Source organism: Lygodium microphyllum, chromosome 14 (assembly GCF_053477565.2).
Source record: "Lygodium microphyllum isolate KBCC chromosome 14, Lygodium_microphyllum_v1.1.10, whole genome shotgun sequence".
NCBI lineage: Eukaryota > Viridiplantae > Streptophyta > Polypodiopsida > Schizaeales > Lygodiaceae > Lygodium > Lygodium microphyllum.
The window spans coordinates 154754377-154766990 of record NC_141148.1 but is presented as its reverse complement, the minus strand read 5'-3'; the positions used below and the strand labels follow the sequence as shown (position 1 = coordinate 154766990).

At 37.1% G+C, this 12614-nt stretch overlaps 1 non-coding gene across 1 annotated transcript; it reads right to left on the bottom strand.

The window, feature by feature from the left end:
• Positions 1–426: 426 nt before the first annotated feature.
• Positions 427–499, bottom strand: TRNAR-ACG (transfer RNA arginine (anticodon ACG)). Its single transcript has one exon. It is a non-coding gene; the product is annotated as a tRNA-Arg (tRNA).
• Between the last annotated feature and the right edge of the window lie 12115 nt (positions 500–12614).

Genomic DNA, 12614 nt, shown 5'->3' with positions numbered 1-12614 from the left:
ATGTAGGTAGGGGGGCAATCGATGTATGCTTGCATTAGGATGTGCATGGTTAGGAGAAGAAATTACATCTATTTAACTTCACATGATAGGGAAGTCAAATCGAGTTCAACTATTGGCCGCACACAAAAATGATGCACCCATGAGCAAGAACTTACAACAACCCCACACAAAAGTGATGCACCCAAGAGCATAAGCTTACAATAACAATTATTAGAGGAACTTATAACAACAATTATGGGTCCAAACTTTAATTGGACCATCGTTATTAGCAGCTTAATAATAGTTCGGGAGGAAAGATGGCTGTCCAAAATCCTTGCCAATCGTACTACACTGCAAGATGCTCCATGACGATGGCGACTGCAAAATTACTTGCCACAAGCAGAGTAATTTAAACACGCATTTAACAGAACGTACCCAAGGGTCGAGCGATCCTGCCAGGGGTCGAACCTGGAATCTCCGGTTTCGTAGACCGGCGCCTTATCCATTGGGCCACAGGACCTTGTTAATAAAAAATCATATTGTCGTTTGATATATAATTGTGTGTATAATATATTTTACGGCCATTCCTTAAGCCCCTGTTTCTTCACTACGATGTTCCAAGCTGAGAAATTAGATGCATATTCGAGGCTGTTGCAATGGGAGTGGTGGCGAGGCATAGGAGGTGAATGAGAATTGGTGAGGAGAATCGTAAAAGCTCCACACTAGTACGCCCGCCATCAGTGTCCATGTAATGGAACCCGTAACAGCAGCAGGTGCTAAGAATTAAGAAGGCGCATTCTAAGAGCTCTACCTCTTCACACCATTAGCACTGGGGTGTTACGGTGGTAGCTACCGGGTTCCAGCATGTGAGGAATTTTCAGAAATCCTTCAACGCAGACCTTCTTAAGCATGAGGGGAGCTGAGAAAAGAGATTTGAGCCCCTACTCTCTTCCACACAACAAGATCAAAGCTCACCAACATCTGTCAATGGAGGAAAACTTGCCCACTAACCTCTTGCAACCACCAGCTTTCAAGAAGACATTGCCTCTCTTGGGCATTATACACTCAATTGTGAGCACTTGTCTTAGTGTGATCTACCTCAGAATGTTGACGGCATCATGTTGAAATTTACAGGGCAGCAACTGTCCTCAGTATCTACCACTCACTTGGCCATGCTCATTTGATGCCTGTCCATACTTATGTGATGCTACCACATTGGTACATGATATGCCTTTGATGTGAGATGACTTTGGGCTAATTAGAGTACTTCCTTCACTCAATCGGGACAGAAATATGCATGTTGTTTATAACAAGGCTGAAGCTTATTTTATAAGTGAAAGCATATGCCTATTACTCTAGGGTGCTTACCAATCATTTTGGGTGATGTATGGATGATTATGGTTCATGTTGCATGCTTGGTTATGCTTCTGGATTTCCTTTGAGTTGTGATCGGAGCGCTTTAAATCTTGACATTGGTTATCATTCACTATTATCTATGGTTATTTGATGCTTCAATAAGTGCTTTGCAAGTTAATTGGGTCAGATGCTCCTGGATATATGCTACTTGGATCTTGGATGTATGGATGCCTTCCACATGATGTTTTAAGCTGTTTTGTTCCATGGGAGCCACTTCTTGACATTTGGAGATTACATTGAGCTATTGGTTATGTAATTAAGCTTGAGGGTCTTACAGTGAGATCGTGGGACTTGGTGACATGTATGTGCTCTTGTCATGTTTTATGTATGTAGTTGATGCTTAGTGGACTGATTTGACTTTACTTTTGGGCCGGCACCTATCTTTGTCATGATGTTGTCAGTGATGTATGTATCTTGGTTGGTTATGTACTAAGCTTCCGTTACATTGCTCAGTCCATTGTGCATCTAGTTGGTCTCTTCTGTTACCCGTGAGCCCCATTCTATGCATGATGGTTATGTTTATGGGATGTATCTCAGTCTACCACACTGATCCTTTGATAGTTCTCGGTCCTAGTCGCATATTCACTCACTACTAGTTGGAGTTATTCCTTGGCAGTTACATTTTGTCTTATATTAGTGATTGTCCCTCTCTTTGGCATTGATTTCTTACTGATGTACTTCATTTTCAGCATGTTGTAATTGCGGCTTCCTTTCATGTGACCCCTCATAGAGAGTGGTTTCACTCCTATCACAGTTTGACTAGATCTGTCCATTGTTTGGGTAAGACCTAGCATTGAAAATAGTTGGTATTGGTGATGCTAGCTACAGTTTGGTTTAGGTTGTATGTTTACTCTTCATGATGTACATCATGTAGTGGCTCTCAAAAGATCCTTATCTCTACTGGCACTTTGAACGATGTAAGTTTTGTGGTTTCTTTTGGTAATTCCTCATGGAAGATTATGCATGGGAGTCTTGCCATTGCACATTGTGCTAAGTCCAATACTCTCTATCTCTTGCTTGTATTTGGGTTAGTTAACCATATTTTGGTAGTGGATGTAGTTCCACATGTATCTCTTTGGCATCGTCGCCTTGGGCATATGTCGTTGAAAGGAATGAAAATGCAAACTTATGATCATTGTTTATATGGCAGACAAATACGCAATATACATAAAAAGTCTTGTATGACATGTATAGTTGAGCCGTTGGCTCTTGTTCATTTGGAGATGTATATGGTTCCATGCCCTGGAAGTCGTTAGGTGGCATAAAGTACTTTGTTATTTTCATTGATGACTATACACATAAGATTTGGGCATATCCTATTAAGCAAAAATCGAAAGTCTTGGCCACATTTCAACATTGACTTGCTTTGGTTGAGAACCAGTTTGGGTGTAAGCTGAAATGCCTGAAGTCAGACAATGGGGGTGAGTATGTCTCTAAAGCCTTTGATGAAAAATTTTGTGATGAGAGGGGTATTAAGCTTCAGTTAATCACCCTATGCACCCCACCCTAGAATGGTATGGCTAAGCGCACGAATAAGACAATTCAGGAGCGAGTTCGCAATATGCTTAGCTAGGCAGGCTTACCACAATAGTTTTGGACTAAGACAATTACTATTACCGTACACTTGATAAATCAATTCCATGTACTACTCTTGATTATCATACTGTAGAGGAGGTATGGTCTAAAAAACCTCCCTCATATGCTCATTTGTGTATCTTTAGTGGTGAGGCTTTCTACCATGTACCCTAGGACAAGCCTAATAAGTTGGATTCTAAGCCTAGGAGGTGTATCTTTCTTGGTTATGGGGAGGCATATGAGATGGGCTATAGCCTATGGAATCCGTAGGCTTAGAAGTTTATCTCCCCAGCCATGACGTTTTGTTTCCATGAGAAGAAAATGTATCGGTAGCTTGAGCATGTTGTTGAGGTAGGCAAGGGTTGATATGTGAGAAGGAGCCTCCTATTACTGTGCGGCCAACTAGACAACCTACAATAGCAATTGATGCCCCAATGGCCCAAATCCTTGATACTCCACAAGATGCAGAGGCCCACAACCAGCTTTGAGGTGGTCTACTAGAAATAGACAATAGCCTACATAGTTTGAGCCCTCTATGGATTATGTTATGGTGACAGATGCTAGTGAGCCTCTTCCTTATGATGATGTCATATGTAGAGGTAATAGTCACTCTTGGGAGAGGGCCATGCAATTAGAGTATGACTCCTTACATAAAAATCATACGTGGAATTTGGTTTCTTTGCCTAGTGGAAAGTGTGCTTTGCCATGCAAGTGGGTGTACAAGTTGAAAAGTACCCCTGGTGGACGCCCCACGCTGGGATACAAGGCCAGATTGGTTGCTAAGGGCTTTAAGCATGAACATGGTGTGGACTTTGATAAAGTATTTTCTCCTATTGTGATGATGACTACCCTACACTTGGTATTGTCTTTGGTTTCTCAACTTGACTTGGATCTTTATCAGATGGATGTCAAGAAAGCTTTTCCTTATGGGGACTTGCATGATGAGATTTACATATGGAGCGGCCTAAGGGCTTTGTAGAACATGGTAGGGAACACCTAGTGTACAGATTGAGGATGAGCCTTTATGGCCTTAAGAAGGTATCTAGGGAATGGCATCACAAGTTTGATGCATGTATGCATTCACAGGGATATTCCACAGTGACATGGATCCATGTTATACATGAAGAAGGCTCGTGATGGCATCCTTATGATTTTGATCCTCTATGTGGATGATGTGTTAATTGTTGGGAGTGCTGATGATGAGCTAGATGCCTTGAAAGGTTAGCTCAAGAAGAGCTTTGAGATGAAGGAAATGGAATAACCTCGCATATCCTTGGGATACACATTAAGTGCGATCTCTCTAAGGGGTTCTACTACTTGTCACAGAAGGAGTATATCTAGAAGGTCCTTTGAGCAATTTCATCTCTGCAAGATATTAAGTCTATTGGTTGTCCTTTAACTTCTCACGTGAAGGTTAGTTAGGCGAATTGTCCGCAATTTGATGAAAAGGGCAACTTGGGTAAATCCCTAGAGCTTCTACAGATGTATAGTAAAGCTAGTGGTTTCTCCTTCAACCTCTCCAAATCTACCCTCATAAGTGTCATGGAAGATGAACTTAGAAAGTTATGTTGGAAAGGCAAGGTTATCGATAAGGGCCAGGCCAAGCCTACAAATATCTAGGATTCCCAATTGGTGCAAAGATCAATGAGAGATCTAGGGTCAACTGAATATTAGAGAAGCTAAGAAAGAAGATAGGATACTAGAGCTTTATATCCTTGCATATTCATGTCAAACTAAAAGCTCTTCACTTCTTCGACTATCTTGCAATATGCTTACCACTCACACAACAAAATGTAAGTGCCTCCAAGCAATAGGACTCCCTCATCAAGAATTTTTTATGGGGGGAAAATCAACAAGAATAAATGCCTAGCACCAATTAGATTTGGAATGCTTAAAAATATCAAGAAGCAAGGGGCTCAAGCTACTAGACATCTGCAAAAAATAAAGTATGAATCTTAGAGCCACACTTCTCGCTTGATGCTAGCAGCAAGAAACACCCTAGGTCCACATGATTCTAGTGATTTTGAAACTTTGAAATATGAGAATATGCAACTCTTGGAACCTTACTAGAGTCTATTTCTCTTCCAAAATCCTTTTCTTTATCATTTTCCTCATTTTATGATTTTTCATATCCTCTTATCCATCCTTTATCCCTCATTCCACTTCCTCCTCCAATTCTACCATTCGTGATCCTCCTTAGTCGGTTCATGACTATCCAGGGTTTGATGCTACTAGTTCTTGTCATCTAGCATCATTTAGATTCATTGACCGGTCCTTGGATAAATTGGCCAATTATTCTAGAACATTGAGAATCTTTCGTCAATGCTTTTTGTAATCCTTCTGTTCAATTGGTAGTCATTTTTTCATGGTATCTAGCATTTATGTATAAACATTCTCATGTTGATATGAAGAAAGTTTTGAAGCTTTATCTAAATGCAAATGTGGACATTGTTGCTGAACAACTAGATATCTTGTACTTTCATGCCCATTCTTATGCTTCTAAATATATTGTCTTACTAGAAAGGATGTGTTGTTTGCAATTTTTGCAAAATCCTCCTCTGTATTTGACAAATGAAAGGTATTCTAGATAGAGGCTAAGAAACATTCAAGCTTTTAAACAAAGGCATTCACACAGAGCTTTCTTGATTGTATATTCTATTTGATCATAATGTAAACATCCTTCCTTTTTTCCATTTTAGAATGCAATTTAAATTTTTTGTGTTTGTTTATATCTTCTTTGTGGATGTGATGTTGTATGTGAGTTTATCATCTTCAAACTATGGATGTTATGGAGGATCATTAGTTGAACTTAATTCTATTGAAGATCTTGCTAACTCTGTGATGCTTCAAAGCTCCTTTTGACGTATTGAAGATGGTAATGATGGAGAAAGCACTTGTATTCTTTGTTAGATTATTTATTTGATTTAAATAATGGATTTATAGTTAAAGGTTCCTCTTTGTTTTCCTTTTGTTAGAGCAACAAGCCCAAGTTCTCTAAAGATTTGGTTGGGGTTGTATGTTGGTTTATTGTTCAAGTGATAAAGATAACTTGATATTTAGCTAGCTAGATGCACTTTTTTCTATTTTACATTTTTTCAAGGTTGCAAGGTGCTCTCAAGCTAAGTACACAGATATGTCGAGTGCTTGAAATGCTTGACTTTTTGGCTATTTTTGTTGTTTTTTGAAGTTAAGATACCTTTTTAACTATGGTTTTTCAAGTCTGTGACTCTTTTATTAGTAGCTTTGTGAGTGTTTGTATAGGTTTGGATTGGTTGGATATCTTTTGATAGCTGAATATGGCTTTCACATTGATTTATGATATTTTGATGAGCCATGTTTTGGTTCTATTTGGGTTCTATTTGCCTCTACAAGGTTCTGCAAGGTTCTAGAGAGTTCTGTTTCTCTTCTATTTGAAGGTTTAAGGTTATAGTTGAATGATTTTGTATATTGATTGAGATATTTTGAGTGGTTTTTGGTTGATTAATGTGGATCTTTTGTTGACTATGTGGTCTTGTTACCTTCTGTTTGTCTTCTTTCAACTTCTGTGAGCTTTTGTATGTCTCTATAGCCATATGTATACTTCTGTGTGGATTCTATTGGATTGGTAGCTTGGGAATGTTTTGTTTCCTTGGAAAGAGGGGATTAGAAGCTCTTCCTAGCTAATACAAGCAAATGAAGTTGTAATGGGAAAACTCAAGTAAAGACTTGAATGATAGTAACGATATTGGATTGTGAAGAGACATTATAGTTGCTCTAGTGACCCTTCTAATCAAACATACCTTTTGGGGATTGTCTCCAGAAACAAGAAGGCAATTTTTGGTCATTACTGCATTGTATCTTTGTGAGAGCATGAGTGAGAGTGAGGGAGAGAAAGAAGATAGTCATTTGATGTCAATTCTATGCAACTGAGATTGTGAGACTATGAGAGAAGAATATATGGAGGCTTCATTGAAATATTATGAGCCTATTTCCATTTAAGATTGGCACTTGAATGTGTTCTTTGTTTCATTTTTGGTGATAATGACAAATATGAAACGCTTTGTGAAAGATAAATTTGCATGAGAATTATTTTACGATATTGCATAAATTTGTTTGTCTTGGTTCTCTTTTCCTTATGTGTTGAAATAAAGAGAATAACAAGATGCTTGTTGTGGTGTTACAAGATAGATTTTATTGCAATATTTTTCCTATTTTCTTGGTGTTCTCTCAAGAGCTCCACTTTGATTGAATCCTCAAAAGCAATGTTTTGAGCAAATGACTAGCTAGAGGTAGTGTTGAACTCATTTAACTAGTTGGACATGAATGTCCACTCTCCATACAAATATCCATAAGTTTCTTTAACAAGTAAACATATGATGCAATACTTTGCTTCTCATAAAGGTCACATAGCTTTTTCTAGACTCCATATACACCAAATCCAGAAGTTTCCTCCTCAGTGTAAGGCATTTGCCTCACTCCCATTTGTGTATTGCTATAATTTACTACAAGTGGTAGGGAATATTTCCAACCAATGCTCTAGGGTTTAGGCATTGTTGGCAATAGAGGCTAACATAAAATTGGCTACATGAAGATCAAGGTCTTTATTGTACTTTCGCTTCAAAATTGGCAATAAATGCTTAGAATCAACTAAGAATAGATCTTTACTCTTAAATTTTTCAAAATCCACCATTTGACTCTACTTTATAGCACTACAATCAATTTCATCATATTTATACTCTAGCATCACTCATTGTAGATGAGGGCTTCAAACAATGGCTTTAGATTGACACTAGCTAATTACCACAGAATCTAAAAGAGGATACAAAGACACTTGAGAACATCTTTCCACTTTAGATTATTAAGTTTAAAAAATAACATTGATCTACAAATGAAGGTGATGGACATACAAAGTTTCCTAAGAATAATACCACTCACATACCACGAAAGATCCGCATCATCCAGACTAATCAAATCTCCCCTAATGTACCTAAAAGACGTAAGCATGCTTTCACGAGCAACAAAATCCTCAAATGACATTCTAACCACTTCAGTAATAAGCATGGAAGATGATTGGGTGAAATTCCATCCATTCTTGAGGGAAGAAAGATCCATATAGTAGATGACTTGATATAAAATGTTAAATAGTGGACCCAAAAAAAACAATTAGGAGGAACAACATTCACAATTTTCTCAAAGGTAGTAAGAAGAAGATCCATGCAAGCTTTCAACCATTCAACCTTACCTTGAAACAACGAACTTAATAAAGAATTTCCTTGAAGATTAGCAAGGTCCACATAGGAAAGTGACGGAACCACAAGAGCCCTTGAATATGAGTGTGAAACGGGATGAGGGCTAACAATGTTTGAAGTTCTTGAATCTATCTAGCTTGATCACCATTAGAAGCTCTAGAATACCACAACTCAACATCCTAAGTAGCCAATTGGACTTTAAAGTCGACCTACTTTGGTAAGAGTATTACATTCAATAGTTAAAGAGGCTATTTGAGTGTGACCAACAACAATCTGTGCTTGTAAAGAAGTTGACTCAACCTTTGGAGCTTCCAATGGTTGGGTAGACTCTTGCATCTTGCAACTAACATTAGTAAGGGTCTCTTGAGTTGAGCTCAATTGACTCAAAGCATTACCTAGATTAATGTGAATATCATTAGTGGACTAGCATATTTTAACATAAATGGAAGACTATTTCCCCCCTCATAATCCCTATGTCCACCCCTTCCATGTGTTACCCCTAAACAAACACAATGTGACTGTCCCTCCCTAATCAATCAACACAAAAAATAAAAAATAGAAACTTAAAAAAATAAAATAAAATAGCAAAACCCACAAACCACAAAACAAAAAACAAAAACAAAAAAAAGAAAGAAAAATCCCAAAAATAAAAGAAAAAATACATACACACACATTAAAATTCACAAATTAAACTAACAACCAAACAAAAACAAACCACCAATCACCACATATGCCCATGCATCTATCAAATACCAATCAATTTCTTCAAAAGAAAAACTAAAAAAAGAAGAATGCCACACTTACTGAAAAGAAAAAAAATTAAAAAGAAAACCCAAAAAAACCCACCATCCTATCCATAGATTGATTTTATTGGATTTTGTGTACTTGTAGATGCGACTGCACCTAGATTCTTCCTTGGTTGCCATCGTGCATCCATGCACATATCCAAGTTTTCTCCTATTCCTTTTTCCCAACACTCACAACAAACTTTTGTTTGTTAAAATGAACCATAGATACTATTGCACATGTATTGGTGCTAAATACACTTTTTAATTACTTTTCCAAGGAACCATTGTGTACATTTGCATGCGCCTCCATGCTACACACACCAATTAACTATTAAAATCAACCCACCAATACAAATGTGCATGCATTATGCTAAATACACTTCTAATTTATTAATTGAGAAACCTTACATTTAGAATCCTTGTCAGTCATGGCACGAAGTTTGAGTTACCTTAACTCATTGGTTCATAATCCATGATTGTTTTAGGGATTTTTAATTGTCATTTTCTTCTTAAGGTTTATAACCCAATCATATCTCATCCATGGTGGCTCCTTTACAGAAAAAATTGTGTTAGTTAGGTTCAAACCTATGAAAACTCCTAGCCACTATCTATCCAAGAAGTTATTCTACATCTTGCATGGTCTTAAAGGGCCATGTGGCTAATTGGAGTGCATACCTCTATTCTAAGATGGACCAACACTTCATGAAAGTGACTAGAGGCAATCTTACCAAAGTCACATATGGTTCATATTTGTATGTTGTATAGAAAATATCGATTCTGTTGGGCTAAATCAAATTGGATTTTCTCTAAGCTATAGACTCAAAACTATTTTCTGAAAGTGATTGTATATGTTGTATTGAATCTAAGCCAACACTTGAAAATAATAAATACAAACTCTAGTTGGGTTCTTGTATATTCCATGTGTTTCAATTGTTTTAAGTGTTTCTTGCCTTCTTCTTCTATGGATTATCTTGCTTTTCTTTTGTAAGCTCTTCTTGTAAGAACCTTGACAATTTTAGGCCACACACGACAAATCTCTCAACAACATGGTCTCAAGGTTTCCCATATCCTCCACTACATACTCAATTGTAGTAGCGATTATTGTCATTGCAATGGTTTTTGACCTAAAGATGTAGCTTCAAATGGGGAGGATGAGTCATTACAAGGGAGGATTCTCTTGCTTTTCTTTTGTAAGCTCTTCTTGTAAGAACCTTGACAATTTTAGGCCACACACGACAAATCTCTCAACAACATGGTCTCAAGGTTTCCCATATCCTCCACTACATATTCAATTGTAGTAGGGATTATTGTCATTGCAATGGTTTTTGACCTAAAGATGTAGCTTCAAATGGGGAGGATGAGTCATTACAAGGGAGGATTCTCTCGCTTTTCTTTTGTAAGCTCTTCTTGTAAGGACCTTGACAATTTTAGGCCACACACGACAAATCTCTCAACAACATGGTCTCAAGGTTTCCCATATCCTCCACTACATACTCAATTGTAGTAGCGATTATTGTCATTGCAATGGTTTTTGACCTAAAGATGTAGCTTCAAATGGGGAGGATGAGTCATTACAAGGGAGGATTCTCTTGCTTTTCTTTTGTAAGCTCTTCTTGTAAGAACCTTGACAATTTTAGGCCACACACGACAAATCTCTCAACAACATGGTCTCAAGGTTTCCCATATCCTCCACTACATACTCAATTGTAGTAGGGATTATTGTCATTGCAATGGTTTTTGACCTAAAGATGTAGCTTCAAATGGGGAGGATGAGTCATTACAAGGGAGGATTCTCTCGCTTTTCTTTTGTAAGCTCTTCTTGTAAGGACCTTGACAATTTTAGGCCACACATGACAAATCTCTCAACAACATGGTCTCAAGGTTTCCCATATCCTCCACTACATACTCAATTGTAGTAGCGATTATTGTCATTGCAATGGTTTTTGACCTAAAGATGTAGCTTCAAATGGGGAGGATGAGTCATTACAAGGGAGGATTCTCTTGCTTTTCTTTTGTAAGCTCTTCTTGCAAGAACCTTGACAATTTTAGGCCACACACGACAAATCTCTCAACAACATGGTCTCAAGGTTTCCCATATCCTCCACTACATACTCAATTGTAGTAGGGATTATTGTCATTGCAATGGTTTTTGACCTAAAGATGTAGCTTCAAATGGGGAGGATGAGTCATTACAAGGGGAGGATATTCCCACTAATGATGTGTGTTTGTTTGACTGCAATCAACTTAATCTAGATTCTCCCATATTTTCAGATGGCATAGAAACCCCTTAACTTTTTCCTTCACCACTAACCTCCCCTCTACCCCTCCACATTCCCTTTTTCCCATTCCTATGGTAGTATTGGTAGTAGTGGCAATGTGGATCACATATCTAAAATTCTACTATTTCTATAATAAAAGACAATTCAATACCCAAGGCATGTTAATCATCAACTCAAAGATTCTAGCAGAACCCCTAAAACGTAAAGTTCTTTGTCAATCTTAATCTACAAACTTATGATTCAAAATTCAATTAAGGGTAATTTGTTCTTAGGTAAACATTTTAATATAGGGACATAATCATAAACTCAATTGAACCTACCTACAATGTCAAAAATGTTATTTTAAAATTGTTGTGAGGATCTTATGTACGAGCAACCCTTGTGTTGTCAACTTATAATATTAATTCAAGAATACATTACAAATTTTTATTTTAAAAATGTAAAATCAAATAATCAATGAGAGCATAAGGTGGACAACAAAACCAAGTTTCGAGAAATAAAAATAATTATGAGAAGTTATCGGGCATTGCCAAATTATAAAAACTCATTATAAATGTCTTGGGACATTTACTCATATCCAAAATATCACATTGATGACCTACACATCCAACAATTTGATCAAATGTACGGCTTGAATAGTCTTGCTTATTAGGTCAATCGACACAAAAGGAGTTAGTGTTTGAAACTACTCTTTAGGACAATGCCCATACATGGTTAGCAAATGATTTGAAAGACCGTTTTTCAACCTATAATGGTATCAAAGCTCTCTTGAGGTGTTTGTTAGGTGAAGACCATACTACAAATATGAATTGCTTGCAAATGTTGAGTAGGGTTTCAAGGATGTGTGCCATGTCCCTATTTTTCAAAGGTAAGAATTTTCTTTACCACTCAAAGTGTCCATATCTATCAAAGCTCTAGTTTAAACAATGGTTTAAAGTTTTTAGCATTCTAAAAGAATAGACAACTCAATATCCAAGGCATGCCTTGTTTCACTTAAACATGATAATTCAAGGTATTTAACTAAAATATTTTGGCACTATTGATGGGTAAGCTTATGACTTCAAAATTGAGTTAAGGGCAATTAGATCTTAGGTGAAATTCTAATGTAGGATAGAACCATCAACTCAATTGATCCTACCTACAACATCCAAAAAATTATTCTAAAATTTATATGAGGATCCTAAGTAGGGGAAGCCCTAAGATTGTCAACTTCAAATATTTATCTATGAGTAAGTTATGAAAAACTATTTTTCACTGCAAAAGAAAAACAACAATTTCTAATGGGATCATAACCTATACAAACCCTAGGTTTCAACCACTCAAAATATTATGAGAAATTTCCACAATTA